Source organism: Bubalus kerabau, chromosome 8 (genome assembly GCF_029407905.1).
Source record: "Bubalus kerabau isolate K-KA32 ecotype Philippines breed swamp buffalo chromosome 8, PCC_UOA_SB_1v2, whole genome shotgun sequence".
Taxonomy (NCBI): domain Eukaryota; kingdom Metazoa; phylum Chordata; class Mammalia; order Artiodactyla; family Bovidae; genus Bubalus; species Bubalus kerabau.
In genome coordinates, this window is record NC_073631.1 from 92,805,997 (window position 1) to 92,821,478 (window position 15,482).

General features: G+C 35.6%; 1 long non-coding RNA gene across 4 annotated transcripts in view; it reads left to right on the top strand.

Moving 5' to 3' along the window:
- Window positions 1–13,665, top strand: part of LOC129658624 (uncharacterized) — a 90,117-nt gene extending 76,452 nt beyond the window's left edge. For 2 of the 4 annotated variants that reach the window (XR_008717455.1, XR_008717453.1), the window contains one exon: window positions 13,178–13,665. This is a non-coding gene — a long non-coding RNA (uncharacterized LOC129658624). The remainder of the gene's footprint in view (window positions 1–13,177) is intronic. The other 2 variants (XR_008717454.1, XR_008717456.1) reach the window with 1 other exon arrangement.
- The last annotated feature ends 1,817 nt before the right edge of the window (window positions 13,666–15,482 follow it).

The window sequence follows — 15,482 nt, forward strand, 5'->3', positions numbered from 1 at the left end:
TTTTAGCTTGAGGGAGAATGAGGGAGTTATGTGAAGACCGACATTTAACAATAGCGCTTTGTCATTTCATTCAGAGAAAAGAAACATAAAATGAAATATTGTGACCACTGTAGACTCACAAAATTCACAAACTTTTATAATATGCTTTATTTTATTGAATAAAATCTTCCAAGATTTCATTTTCACTATAGTTGATAATCATAGTTTTTATGCCTTGTAAAATTCTCTTCAACACTTCATGTAAATTATCCTAAATCTTTTAGATTAAGTACATAATGTTGGCAACACATTTTACAAACTTGAATTCAGATTTTGATAGCACACTACTCCAAATGCCACCGTACTGTACATAAATGACCAAGGATAATATGAGTTTAACATGGATAAGTTTACTTTCTGATTTGCCTGGAATATTTCTAGTTTATTTCCTGGCAGCCACCTAATTTAGCACTTGCCCCAGATTTAGCTAAGTATTTTTATAAATAGTTTTATTTTTAAATAGCACATGTGTGGTAAAACTCAAAAAATGTTTTATTTCCAGATTTGTCAGTCTCATAATCTACCTAAAAGTTTTAGTTAAATTGTTTAAGAAGATGACACTCAGTGCTGCAGAAGATGCATTTATGTATAAAAATAACCTTTCTGTAAAGTATGATTTTTCATATATGTCAAGGGACTCTTCTAAATATATCAATTGACCCCCTGATTTAATTCCAGCTTTCTTACATACTGTGAAGAATGAATTGATAGATGTTAATGTCTTGTCTCTATGTGTACAAGAAAAGCTTCAAAAATAGTTAAATTTTTCCAGTTAAAAAAGTTAATGTCATCAAATACTTCTTTTTGTTGCCCAATAATTGAGAGGAAATACAATCCTGAAGGCTTATTTTGTTAAAACATCTGACGTGTTATTGGAATTTCAGTTAAAATCCAACATGAATGATACAACTATTTTAACCAATTTTGGTGGAGCAAAGCGTTATGCTAAAAACAATATTCACACTAAAGTAAAAAATCCATGGAGCAGAAATGTACTTGGACTTAATTTGGGAGCACACATAAATTATAATTGTATATATAATTATATATATATATGTATATATTTAAGACGTATGTTTCTACTGATGGACAAGAAACTTGAAGCTGTCAAAATTTATAATTTTTGCCCATATAGATCTAGGGTAATTAACTAAAATTTTTATGACAAAACCAATGTTGAATAAGCATACAGACAAAAACTCAGCATAGCAGTACATATAACCTTCTCTCTTTATTTTTTTTTTACTTTGCATTTCAAAAATGTTTGAACTGTTAGTATTTTTTTAAGTCAATCTAACAGCACTAAAATATTACAAAAACTTTTGTAAATATTTCTACTATGTTTGTTGCTTCATTTTGAAAATAAATGACATTTTAAGTCATAAGATTAGCTGCTAGAAAATATAAGATTTGAAGATTTTTGTAATTTGCAACACATGGCAACAAAGCTTACAAACAGGTAAACACTAAGATTTATCCTACATAAGACCAAGGAAAGAATTGAACAAGTTGAATGAGCAGTGAAGTGCTTTATAATATTCAATTTAGAATAGTTGTGCTTTAGAATATCTCAAATTGTAGAGATTCTTTTGATCCTGTACTTTTAATTGGATGAATTGATAGTCTGTGACTTCTTACTATATCTTTAATGTCTATCTTTAATGATATTTTTAAATGAAAATTTATTGAAATATTCAAAATAAGTTTAGATGAGAACAACTGATGTTATGAGTTTTTTCTTTTGAGGATATTTATTAAGTAAAAATACTCTGATTCAAGGCAAAAAGACAGTAATATAATTGAAAATATCCCGTATTTAGTAGAGTTTGATTTTGCAAGGGACTTCATCTAGAGTGAATATTTTCATAGCAACAAAATATAATGGAGAATGTATTGATAATTCAAATTTATTGACCATGAAAAGGAATTTTGAGAAAAATTTTATTTAACTTTATAAAAAATGAAGAGCAATAAGACCGTTTAAAAAAAGCACATTTTACAGAAAGTATGTTGGCATAGTTTTAGAAACAGATGCAATTAAAAAACTGATTTTAATGGTTCAAAAATTAATAATGAGACTGAAAATTTTGCTTTAATATATATATTTTCTTAATTTTGTAAAAATAATATTAATTTAAGCTACAGTCCTTGGGGTTGCAGAGTCAGACACAACTTAGCAACTAAAACACACTTTCAAAAAACATTTAAAAAGCGTAACTCTTATAATAAAGACCTATCAGTTTAATAAAACCAAGATACTCAATAAAAATATTTTATAAAATTCATATTTAAAAATTATTTTTAGTAATCCCTTTTACTGTCAAAAATCTCCCAGTTTGGAACAACAAATTATATAATCATGCTAGGTTGTATATTCATGCAATTCTTTGCAATTATTCTCAGTCAAGTTTTGATCATTTGGTTTCAGACCATAACACTGCTCTTCACATTCTATTCCTTCTTACTGATATCAATTTCCTTTTTAGTGAGGTAAAGTCTCTCTAATTCTTTAACCAAATATGTATGAGTGATTAAATTTTCCACTATTTGAAAGAAAATGCCTTTATATAGTACATATTCTTGAATGATAATTGAACAAGTTACAAGACAGGTGACATTTATTTTCTCTTAACACTTTGAAGCTCAACATTCAGAAAACTAAGATCATGGTATCCGGTCCCATCACTTCATGGCAGATAGATGGGGAAACAGTGGAAACAGTGGCTGACTTTATTTTTTGGGTTCCAAAATCACTGTAGATGGTGATTGCAGCCATGAAATTAAAAGACGCTACTCCTTGGAAGGAAAGTTATGACCAACCTAGACAGCATATTAAAAGGCAGAGACATTACTTTGCCAACAAGGTCCATCTAGTCAAGGATATGGTTTTTCCAGTGGTCATGTATGGATGTGAGAGTTGGACTATAAAGAAAGCTGAGCACCGAAGGGTTGATGCTTTTGAACTGTGGTGTTAGAGAAGACTCTTGAGAGTCCCTTGGACTGCAAGGAGATCCAACCAGTCCATTCTAATGGAGATCAATCCTGGGTGTTCATTGGAAGGACTGATGTTGAAGTTGAAACTCCAATACTTTGGCCACCTCATGCGAAGAGTTGACTCATTGGAAAAGACCCTGATGCTGGGAAAGATTGCGGACAGGAGGAGAAGTGGATGACAGAGGATGAGATGTTTGGATGGCATCATCAACTCGATGGACATGGGTTTGGGTTGACTCTGAGAGTTGCTGATGGACAGGGAGGCCTGACATGCTGTGGTTCATGGGGTTGCAATGAGTGGGACATGACTGAGTGACTGAACTGAAGACTTTGAAGATTTCTTTGTCTTTGAGCCTGTTTTTGCTATTGTAAACTGTCAGTCTAATTGTTTTTCCCTTCTTATGTAACTCATCTTTTGTTTATGATTGCTTTCAACACTTTTTTTTTGTATTTTAGGAGGAACAATTTAACTTTTAACAAGATGTGAATTTCTTGTTCAGTTTGCTTGGAAATAAGTGGGCAATTTCAGTCACGAGTTTTAATTCATGTCTTTATTAAATTCTGGATGATGTCAGGCATCATGTTTTTCAAATACTGCCTCAGTGGCATTCTCTTTGTTCTCTCTTGTTGCAACTCTTCTTAATGCATGTGATGAGTCTTACTGCCTGGCCAGTGCACAGCGTTCCTAGATTCCTTCCTCTTTATACATTCACTAAAAATACTAGAGCCACTAAATACTAACTTTCAAAGTCTCTCTTGAAATTAGGGCATGCCAAGTGGCAGTTTCACCCAACAATATACTAAATGGAATTGTGTTATTGGCATTTCAGGGAAAAAATCTTTTATGATATAAAGGGAAACTCAGCTAGTGTTTCTCCTTTTTCCTCCTTCCTTACTGCCTCAAATTGAAATGCCATGTTTGGAGCTTCAGCAGCCTTTGTTTGGATCAAGCAAAAGCCTGAGATGGAATCAGTGATGTGATCTGTGCTATACCTAAGGCACAAATTTGTTGCTTATTAGCTGCCTCACTCCACATTTCTAACTATAAATAAAATAATTTCAGTTTCTTTAAACAGAATCTATGGAAAGAATCTAGTTGTTGATAGTTTACTTGAGGCTCTTCATTGGAAAAGACCCTGATGCTGGGAAAGATTGAGGGCAGGAGGATAAGGGGGTGGCAAAGGATGAGATGGTTGGATGGCATCAATGACTCAATGGGCATGAGTTTGGGCAAACTCTGGAAGACTGTAAAGGACAGGGAAGCCTGGTGTGCTGCAGTTTATGGGGTTGTAAAGAATCGGACATGATTTAGCAACTGAACAACGACTTTACTTGAGGGGAACAGGACAAGGGTGAAGATGAGAGAAATATGGAAATGAAGCAAGAAAGATGCTGAGCAAGGTAATGCTATGAATTATTTCCCACATAATGCTAGTGGTAAAGAATCTGCCTGCCAATACAGGAGACTCTCAAGAGACTCAGGTTCAATCCCTGGGTCTGGAAGATCCCCTGGAGAAGGAAATGGCAACCCACTCCAGTATTCTTGCTTGGACAATCCAATGGACAGAAGAGCCTAGTGGGCTACAGTTCATAGGGTCATAAAGAATTGGACACAATTGAAGTGACTTAGCACGGACACACTAACCTGGAGACAGCCTGCCGGGTTGCAGTTCATGGAGTTACAAAATTGGACACGACTTAGCAACTAAACTGCAACAGCATTTTTATCAAAAGACACAAAGAGAAATAATAGGCACATAAAGTGTTTTTGAAACAGTGAAAGTAGGAACTATACATCAAAGTAATTTACTAGAGGGATAATAAAGGGCATCCTACTTCCTATGAGATGAGGAAAACATGATGGGGAAACTTCTTGGAGATTTCTTGAACTTCCATGTCACAGTGGCCAGCACCTTGATGGCCATTAATTAAGCCATGTTCCATCCTCTGTGGCATAGTATTTCATTCATGTTTAAAGAGGAGAAGCATATGTGGTTTATTTAAGAAAAAAAAACCTGTTATATTCTAAAAAAAACTAAATAAATAAAATAAAGAGGAGAAGTAATGCTGAAAGGTAAAGTGTGGACCAAAAAAGAGGAAAGTGATAACATCTAAGGAAATATATAGAACTTTCCTATTTAAAATTCAAAACTTGTCCCGAGATTTCTCATACCTCTTCCTTTCTTTATTTTCTTATCATAGGATTCATTGCTACCAACTACCATTCACTTATCTATTATCTTTTTACCCTCTAATAGTTTGTAAGCTCCTTGAGGTCAGGATTTTTATCTATTTGGTTGTTGTTTATCTGCTGTTTCCCAGCACCAAGAACATTAATCTCTTGGTACAGTAGATTAATGAATTGCAGCTATCATGTATTACCCTAAGCCCTTGGATATTAATATTTGACTGAAACAGATTCATCTTTTGGTGATTTGGACAGCTTAGACTCACCCCTATTGCATGGTTCCCGTGTGAAAGATAATGAGTTGATTTAACCTAGTATTTCAGTGTTTAGAGCATTAATTTTAGACTCAGATTGCCTGATCTTAAAGTCTAGTGCTTCTACTTACAGTTGTGTGACCTTGTGAAAATATTTAAGCCACTTTGTTTCCTTCTCTGACAAATGATACTACTCATATTATCTGTTTCTTGTGGTTATTATATGGAATATATGCAATATCATATGAAAAGCATTTTTATGACGCCTGGTACTCAGTGAGCCCCTGATGGTGTTTTTTTATCCTCAGTGTCTATCCAGCAAAAACAAAAAACACTCCAAATAGTTAAAATAGAATTTAGTTTACATAAGTTGTTATTCTGGTGATGGAAAAGCAGAGAAAATTAATAGAAGACTGGTGAAATAATCCAAGAACAAGCAGTAACAGGATGAGCAATAGCTACTGGAGGGTGTTGCTTCCATCACTAGAAACTGGGCACAGTGTGGTAAGCTGAACTCAGGGGCCAGAGTCAAGCGATTGGAAGCTGGTTCCTTGAAAGAGACACTGATACGGTCTGATGATGAGGATGAGGTGATGCCTAAGGCTGAGATAGACAACAAGTTGTTTCCTCTCTTCTATCCTCCATTTTATGAATCCCAATAGAAAGCCAACTGATAAAAGATCTTGAAAACATGGTCTATGGAATCAGATTACCAATTTTACAGAGCCTAAAGGAGAAGAGGAAGATCTGGTGGCAAACAGGTCCAGGTTCTGCTCCACCTTATCTTTCATCATTGCCAATGTCAGCCTTTCCTGGCTCTGTCTGTCAGTGTAATTCAAAGGACTTTTATTTCTTTACAGTCTACACAATTGCATTTTAAAGCAGAAGCTATAATTATAGACTTGGTATAATCCACCTTGCAAAGTGCCTTGTTCATGGAAAATACTCTAGTATTTAAGGAATAAAGGAGATTGATTCTATAAATCTCTTTTAGGACTTTACCATCAAACTTTGGCCATTTCACCAACTTAAAATTTCACCTATATACTTCTAATTTCATTTTATGCTTCCCTGTTAGAATAAATCACAATTTTTATGCAAAGAAAATGGGTATTCAATTTCTATTACCTGCTCTCTATACCAGAGAAATCATATAATCAAGGGTTATTACCATGATAAAGAGTTTCTAAGAACTTTTTCTTTATGCTCTATATCAGTTGTTATCAATGAATATTTCATTGTGTCTGGACATTGCTCTTTGTATATGTCTCAAAAGCCAATTAGTTTCAGCATTAGTGAGTTACATTTTCTTAATCTCATTTAAAATATTGTCTGTGACTCTAAATTCTACCCACCTAAGAAATAGTAAGTTTTATTATGAGTACTTTCCTTCAACTGTTGCTTAATTTGTGAAATTTCATATTGCTTTTATGAATAGAATACCTTATTTTCTAACTTTGAAATCTTTTTCTTGAGAATTTCCTCAAACTAATGTATATTCAAATGCAGTGCCACTTGTATGTAGGATATTACACTACAAATCCTTTATTTTTCTAGCTATAAATACAAGTCAGACCTAGAAAAAGATTTTTCTTTATTATCTTAATCTGGTCTATTTCTAAAATTATTCTGCTTTCCACAGTGAATGCTCCTATGTGCTTAAAATTTTGAGGATTAAAATCTATATAATAATATTTTCACCAACATAGTGCACATTTCTTCTGGCATTTAGACACTCTTTATCTTTGTACAAATACAGTGTTTAGAACTGTGAAACTTTCTTGTTATGCACAATATAGAATTTCAGGGATAAAAGAAGTAGGAATAAATAGCAGCCCTAATTTCTCATGTTAAATTGAATTTAATAGGGCTGATATTTTGTTAGAACAGCCACAACCCCATTCATGCATTTATTATAAATGAATCTCTCTCTAAAGTACTTTGTAATACTCATGTGATATCTATATCTTTCTTTCTATTGAAATATTTATAGAACTTGATATGCTTTTAATATTTCCCTAAACTCTTCCCTTGTTTCAAATGTTAATTGTAATTAGTGGTTTATAATGCATTGTATTTCATTCTTTCACCACTTCAGTTACTTTAGCTACATGCATAGGATGAAAAATCTGAAAATTGCCAAGGCCCAAATTAAGGGCTGAGTGAGGTTGGGACTGTAAATAGTAAAGCCATAGAGAAAATAAATGAATCGAAATTTAAAGGAAGGCAAGGCCATGGATATGGACTAGATTTCGAATTTATCTCCCACCTACTTTTCCAAAAAAAGATAGTAAAAATAGAAACATGAGATAAAATCTAAAGAGCAAAAGAATATGTATAGTTTAAAATCAAGAATATATTTGAGCCTGAACATGAGGATTATTAGGAGAGAGTACTGATTTATGGCCTTGGAATATTTTGTTAACTTGCTTAATCATGGTTAAAATTCTCCCTGAATCATTTAGAGGAGGATCATAAGTCTGCAGAATGATTATGTATTACATATCTAACTGACAATGTAAATTTCTTATATTGTATGTGTTTAGAATATGTTTTTTTCAGATCCTGGGCAAAAGAGGATCCAGATTCAGTTTATCTTATTGTTAGTTGAGGAAACTCAATTTAATGCTGCTTAAGGAACCGATTCTTGAGAGTCCTTTGGACTGCAAGGAGATCCAACCAGTTCTTTCTAAAGGAGATCAGCCCTGGGATTTCTTTGGAAGGAATGATGCTAAAGCTGAAACTCCAGTACTTTGGCCACCTCATGCGAAGAGTTGACTCATTGGAAAAGACTCTGAACTGAAGGAACCAATTACTTTGTTTCATCTTTATTCTTTTTGAATCCTGTGCTTTCAAGTGCTGTAGAACCGTAAATTACAATAGAAATACAATGTGAACCACAAAGATGATCTACAGATTCAATTTTATTTTTTCTGGTAGGATCTGTTCAAATATTTGCCAATTTTTAAGTTGAGTGGTTTGCTTTTTTGTTGTCTATTTTGTCATATAGAAGTATTGCATATATTTTCCTCCATTCTATGACTTGCAATTTCATTTTTGTAATGGTATTCTTTCAACAGAAAAAAATGTTTTTTTAAATTTGATACAGCCCAATTTCTAATTTTTATAGGTTTATTTTTTTGGCATTCCTCCCACATTTTAAAAATTTTTTCGGATGTATTTTATTCTAGAAGTTTCATGGTTGTTCATTTATGGCTGTGCTTTAATTTATGCTATTATTGTGCTCAGTCACTCAGTCGTGTCTGACTCTTTGTGACCCCATGGACTATAGTCCACCAGGCTCCTCTCTCCATGGAATTCTCCAGGCAAGAATACTGGATTGGGTTGCCATTTCCTTCTCCATATGCTATTATTATTTCTTGCATTTTGTAGTATAAGGTGAATGTTTATTTTTTTCACCCAAATTGATATATAGTTTTCCAGTACCACTGTTTGGAAACCCACATCTCTTGTGTCTCCTCCATTGACCGATGGGTTCTTTACCACTATGCCATCTGGGAAGCAAGATTTCTATTGGTGAGGAACAAGTGAATAGTGATTAGTATTTAGTCAATGAAATGTATCTGTTCCAATGTATGTCACCAGATTCTAATACAGTCTAAGTGATAAACCTTGAACTACTCTGGAGAATTATTTTGTATCCTTAGACAGTGCTAGATTAATGTATATTAATTTCCCAGGGTCTCATTCTCTCATTTTTCAATATTACATTTTGACTATCAAAGTCATCTTTAGAAAAAAAAAATCATGCCAGATTTATCCAACTGAAACATCTTCTTATAGTTTATGTTAGCAATATTTTAGAATTATGTTCATTGATGTATGTGTGTTGTGTGTGTGTGTATCTGTGTGCATGTGTGTGGTATCAAAATTAGGTTAATGTCAACAAATTTTCCTTCATTTTACAAAATTTTATAGTTCTGAAAGTGGCATTTTCTGAGGTTCTGAAAGTATGTGCTCTTTCAGGTTACTATACTCTTCTGTATTATATACAGATGCTTTACAGTCCAGTAGGTTAGAAAATCCACTGCATGATTATACTGTATGACAAAGAATCATCCTTTAGCTCACATTTCAGTAGTAATAAGCTCTGCTCTTATACTACTGTGTGTTAATATAGCTGTTTTTCATTTCTAGAGCTGACTCTAGGAAGAAAGTTAAGTGACTGAAGTCTGTCTTCATTCTATTTCTATTCCTTGAGTTATATTTTCTTTCTTTCTCTTATGGAAACTTTTACTGGAGAAATACTCTGAGGACATTATGACACGAATCACCTTAATTATTATTCTGCCAAAGGTAATTTGCATTTAACAGAGGTTAAAGGAATCAAGCACTAGTAATAGTAGAATTTTAGCACTTTAAAATTGGTTGGAGAAGAGCTCTTTGGGAAAAAAGTAGTGCCAAAAAGAGGGAAAGAGAATGATGCTCTTAGACTCATGCTTTTCAAGAAATTCTTCTATTTTGACTAAGCCAATTCAAAATGGCTAGTAAACAGGGCCACCCACCTCAGTTTTGTCTTTTCCTTAAAAAAAAAAGCAAAGACCAAAACTGATATATGCAAATTAAATGGAGTGCATGGCTATAGGCTATTTTTATTTATCTATAAGAAGTCTTGAGTTACCGTCATTCAATAACAGTATCTAGGTCAGCATTTGCATGAGGTCCAAGATCACTGGGAGTTCCCAAGTGGTGCTAATGGTAAAGAATCTGCCTTCCAAGCAGGAGATGCAGGTTTGGTCCCTGGGTTGGGAATATCCCCTAGAGAAGTAAATGGCAACCCACTCCAGTATTCTTGTCGGGGAAATCCCATGGACAGAGAAGCCTGGAGGGCTACAATCCACGGGGTTGTGAAAAAGCCAGACATGACTTGGTGACTAAACAACAAAATGATTAGTCTGTTCTGGATTCAGGAAAACAGGGAACTGGCTGTACATTAGATAGAGTACATTTACAAAGATCAGATACAAAGTAGAGTTCAACTAATAATTTACTACTTCAGTAAAATTCAACTATATATCCCCTTTACCCAAGAAGAGCTCAATAATATCAAGCAATTATTTTATAGTCTTTAAAAAATTGAATATATCAATTTGAAGCTTCTGAATATTGGAAGGTAAGATGAAAAATTCAATGCTAGAAATCAATCCTTTATATTATGTTTACCAAACAATTGTTGCTGCTGCTGCTAAGTTGCTTCAGTTGTGTCCGACTCGTGCAACCCCATAGACGGCAGCCAATTGAGGAAGTCACAATTTATCCACACATGCATTTCAAAATAAGAGAACATGAGAATTTATAACACACTTGGGATAGATGTCACCAAGATAAAAAAATAATTTACCAGGGTAGAAACTGTAGAGAAAAATAAAAATTTAATTGAAAATGTAAAGTTCTAATATTTCACTCTTATTTCCTTTAAAAATGATTAATTAATTTGGATTCATACAATGTCTTTCAAAATATATGTGATTGAATCTGGAGTAGAATAAAATGACCTAGATATACAGTATTTAGACAACATCTTATTATTCATGGTCCAGACTGCAAACCTCTTCAACAAAAGTAGAATATACTTATACCATATAAAATAATATAAGTAGCATGCAAATAGCAAAATACATATGGTTATGTAAGAAATGGTAAACCAAGGAGTTTACCATTAAAAGAGTACTGAGTAAAATATTTTTGCCTTTTCTGTCTCAGTATATATAATTGTATAATATTTTGCTGATGGCAGAGAATATACTATTGTAGAATTGTAAGGAAAAACTAATCAATATTAGATATGCATCATTTATTCTCTTCTTGACTAGTTCTTCCTATGAAAAGTATAGATGTCTTCAAATTTAATAGAGAAGTGCATATATGAAAAATTATTATATGTATGTTGTGAAAGCATAAAAGTGAAATGTCATCCTGAATTTTTTGTGACAGATATTAAAAAAGACAATGGTCTTCACTTGTTCAGTCACCAAGTTGTGTCCGACTCTTTACGAGCCTATAGAATGTAGCATGCCACGCTTTCCTGTTCTTCACCATCTCCTCAGATCAGATCAGATCAGTCACTCAGTCGTGTCCGACTCTTTGCGACCCCATGAATCGCAGCACGCCAGGCCTCCCTGTCCATCACCAACTCCCGGAGTTCACTCAGACTCACGTCCATCGAGTCAGTGATGCCATCCAGCCATCTCATCCTCTGTCGTCCCCTTCTCCTCCTGCCCCCAATCCCTCCCAGCATCAGAGTCTTTTCCAATGAGTTAACTCTTCGCATGAGGTGGCCAAAGTACTGGAGTTTCAGCTTTAGCATCTTTCCTTCCAAAGAAATCCCAGGGCTGAGCTCCTTCAGAATGGACTGGTTGCATCTCCTTGCAGTCCAAGGGACTCTCAAGAGTCTTCTCCAACACCACACTTCAAAAGCATCAATTCTTTGGCGCTCAGCCTTCTTCACAGTCCAACTCTCACATCCATAGATGACCACAGGAAAAACCATAGCCTTGACTAGACGAACCTTTGTTGGAAAAATAATGTCTCTGCTTTTGAATATGCTATCTAGGTTGGACATAACTTTCCTTCCAAGGAGTAAGCGTCTTTTAATTTCATGGCTGCAGTCACCATCTGTAGTGATTTTTGGAGCCCAGAAAAATAAAGTCAGCCACTGTTTCCACTGTTTCTCCATTTATTTCCCATGAAGTGATGGGACCGGATGCCATGATCTTCGTTTTCTGAATGTTGAGCTTTAAGCCAACCTTTTCACTCTCCACTTTCACTTTCATCAAGAGGCTTTTGAGTTCCTCTTCACTTCTGCCATAAGAGTGGTGTCATCTGCATATCTGAGGTTATTGATATTTCTCCCGGCAATCTTGATTCCAGTTTGTGTTTCTTCCAGTCCAGCGTTTCTCATGATGTACTCTGCATATAAGTTAAATAAACAGGGTGACAATATACAGCCTTGACGTACTTCTTTTCCTATTTGGAACCAGTCTGTTGTTCCATGTCCAGTTCTAGCTGTTGCTTCCTGACCTGCATACAAATTTCTCAAGAGGCAGATCAGGTGGTCTGGTATTCCCATCTCTTTCAGAATTTTCCACAGTTTATTGTGATCCACACAGTCAAAGGCTTTGGCATAGTCAATAAAGCAGAAATAGATGGTTTTCTGGAGCTCTCTTGCTTTTGCCATGATCCAGCGGATGTTGGCAATTTGATCTCTGGTTCCTCTGCCTTTTCTAAAACCAGCTTGAACATCAGGAAGTTCATGGTTCACATATTGCTGAAGCCTGGCTTGGAGAAGTTTGTTCAAACTGATCTCATTAAAAAAAGTTAGTGTCCAGAAAGGATCAATAGTGTTCAGACCTAAGTTTTAGAATTTTTTGGCAGTGATTTCAGTACTGACAAAAAAGGCTATGCATAAAAAAGGAAATGACCCAAAGAACAAGGGCCCTGTCAACTACTTAATTTCTTTTAAGACTTGTCCACACCATGGACATCAGGCTCACATTCAGTTTGTGTACACAAAATCTTTTTGTGCTGAGATGGCGAACTTGGCTGAGAAGGTATGTGCCACGTAGAGACACCATTTTACAATGACTTCAAAAAAGAAAACAATGAGCAATAAAAGAACATTGGCTTTTGGGGAGAAAATAGGACTGTCCTTGTTCATTTCACTTAATTGACTGACTCTCAGTTCCTTGCAGATGAAGAATCGTATGGTCAATCTGCCAGGAAAGAAGAAGCATGTTGATGGAAGAATTATGCTAGCCAGTATCCGGTTACATTCTAAGTGGAAAGGTTTCTCAGCTGGGCTGACCCTGTATACTTACTACCTCCACAGAGGAAGCAAAGAGTGTGAACTGTCAAGGTGCCCAGACTAGTTACAGTTTATATGTAACTTGGTTATATTTAGCTAATATAATTCACTGCACACAAGATTACCACTTGTCAGAGTATCTCTAAATTGCTATTTAGAGGTAATAGTATTTAATTAATTACCTGATATTTCTCAAGCACCATGTGTAAAACCATCAGAAGACTTGAGCTGTAGTACTGGTTTTTGGATTTATTAGCAGTCAGACTTGGAAAAGTCTCTACTTCTTAATCTGTTTCCTCGGGTGTCATATGTGGATGATGTATATTCTCTTTCCTAAAAATAAAACATGTATGCTTAGTCACTCAGTCGTGTCTGACTCTTTGTGACCCCATTGACTGTAGTCCACCAGACTCCTCTGTCTGTGGGATTCTCCAGGCAAGAATACTGGAGTGGGTCATCATTTCCTTCTCCAAGGGATCTTCCCAACCCAGGGATCCAACCCATGTCTCCCTCACTGCAGGCAGATTCTTTACCATCTGAGCCACCAGGGAAGCCCCAAAAGAAAACATGGTAATAGATAAAAAGTACTTCTGAAGCTGTAAATTTATATACAAATGTGAGGTCTTATCATCATCATCATCACATCATCATATCATCTTGATGCTGACAATAAGCTGCTCAGTGGCTGAAAAGAATAGTCTCCTGTTACCTTATATTACTCTCCAACTCGCATATCTGGTGGATGCCTTCAGAGCTGTCATCTGTCAATGCATACAGCTGGGACAAATTCCACACTGTGACACGGTGTGGTGAGAGGGATAACTTGTGTGGTTAGATTTAACCAGGCAGAGAATTGGGACAGCCATTAGTTTCCAGTCATCCTATGGAGTGTAGGGTCCATTCCATTGCTAGAGAAAATACACTTCCACCTGTGACTCTCCTCACAGAGGGTGAGTTTGAAGAAGGGCTCTGCTCAGGGGAAAATAAGCAGTCAGTTGGCACAGTAGTCTCTATGTGAGGGTACCACTTCTTTGGAGAAGTAGCTGGGAAAGCCGGGTTCCTTGAATTTGTGACTGGGGACAGCTGGGAAACAAAGACAGTGGCTGATATGTAGCAGGTAGAGGGAACTGCTCATCCTTTGGAAAGCTGAGTGTGGTTCCTCTTCTAGGTGGAACAGAAAGAGAGTGCCTTGAAACACAGCCAGTTTGTGGTCCAAGCATGGAACACCCTGGATCTTTTACACACAGCACTGATTCTTGTGTAACTCACTATCTATTCTTCTTTGAGAAAAAACATTGTATGCCTTCCTCATTCCCAAAGACTGGATCCACAGGAAAATCTCTCATTTCTGCATCATGCCCAACCACCTCAGTTCTACCTAGTTAATAAGAGGTATTTTGGGCACATTGGGTAAGTGCATGAGCTTGGAGGCCATGCTGCTGGGACTCAAATCCTAGTTCCTTTGCTTGTGAGTTCTATGACTGCCAGCCTGTTAACCTCTCTGTGCCTTAAATTACTCCCGTGTAAAGTGTGTATAACAGAAATACCTTTCTCATAGATTTAAATGATACAAAAGATTTAGAACTTCAAGAAGAGCATCTCCTGTATATTAAATACTTAATAAAAGTTACTGTTCTTATGGACCTATGCAAATTTGATCACTCAGCATGAAAAGTCTTAGAAGCAACATTTGCTGACTGAGGTAGAGGTTGGAATCTTCCATTTATTGATCACGTATATTGATCTCCTACACTGTGCCAGGCATTTAATCCTCAAATAATCATATGTTTTCCTTTGTTTAAAGGTGAGAAAAATCGAAGCTCTGAGTGACTTACTGAGGTTACACAGCAGGTAGCAGATAAAAGGAGACCTCAGGACCACCTGACTCCAGTGGCCTTTCTGCTTTTTTTTTGTATTATTCTGTATCAGAATCTTTGTTCCTCCTTCAGTCTTCTCTCTTCACTTCTGAGTCAAAACACTTTTAAATGACATTTACACATGGTTCCCATGGCATGCCCAGAGGAACTCTTGGAGAAATATAATTATCCAGAAAAAAGTTGTGCATCTCTCCCTTCTCATAATCCTCCATGTAGCTACGAAAGAAAAATATTCTCTTTACAAACACATATTTCTTCCAATGGTTAAACTCCAACAACAAATGCTCACATAGAGATACAAATAG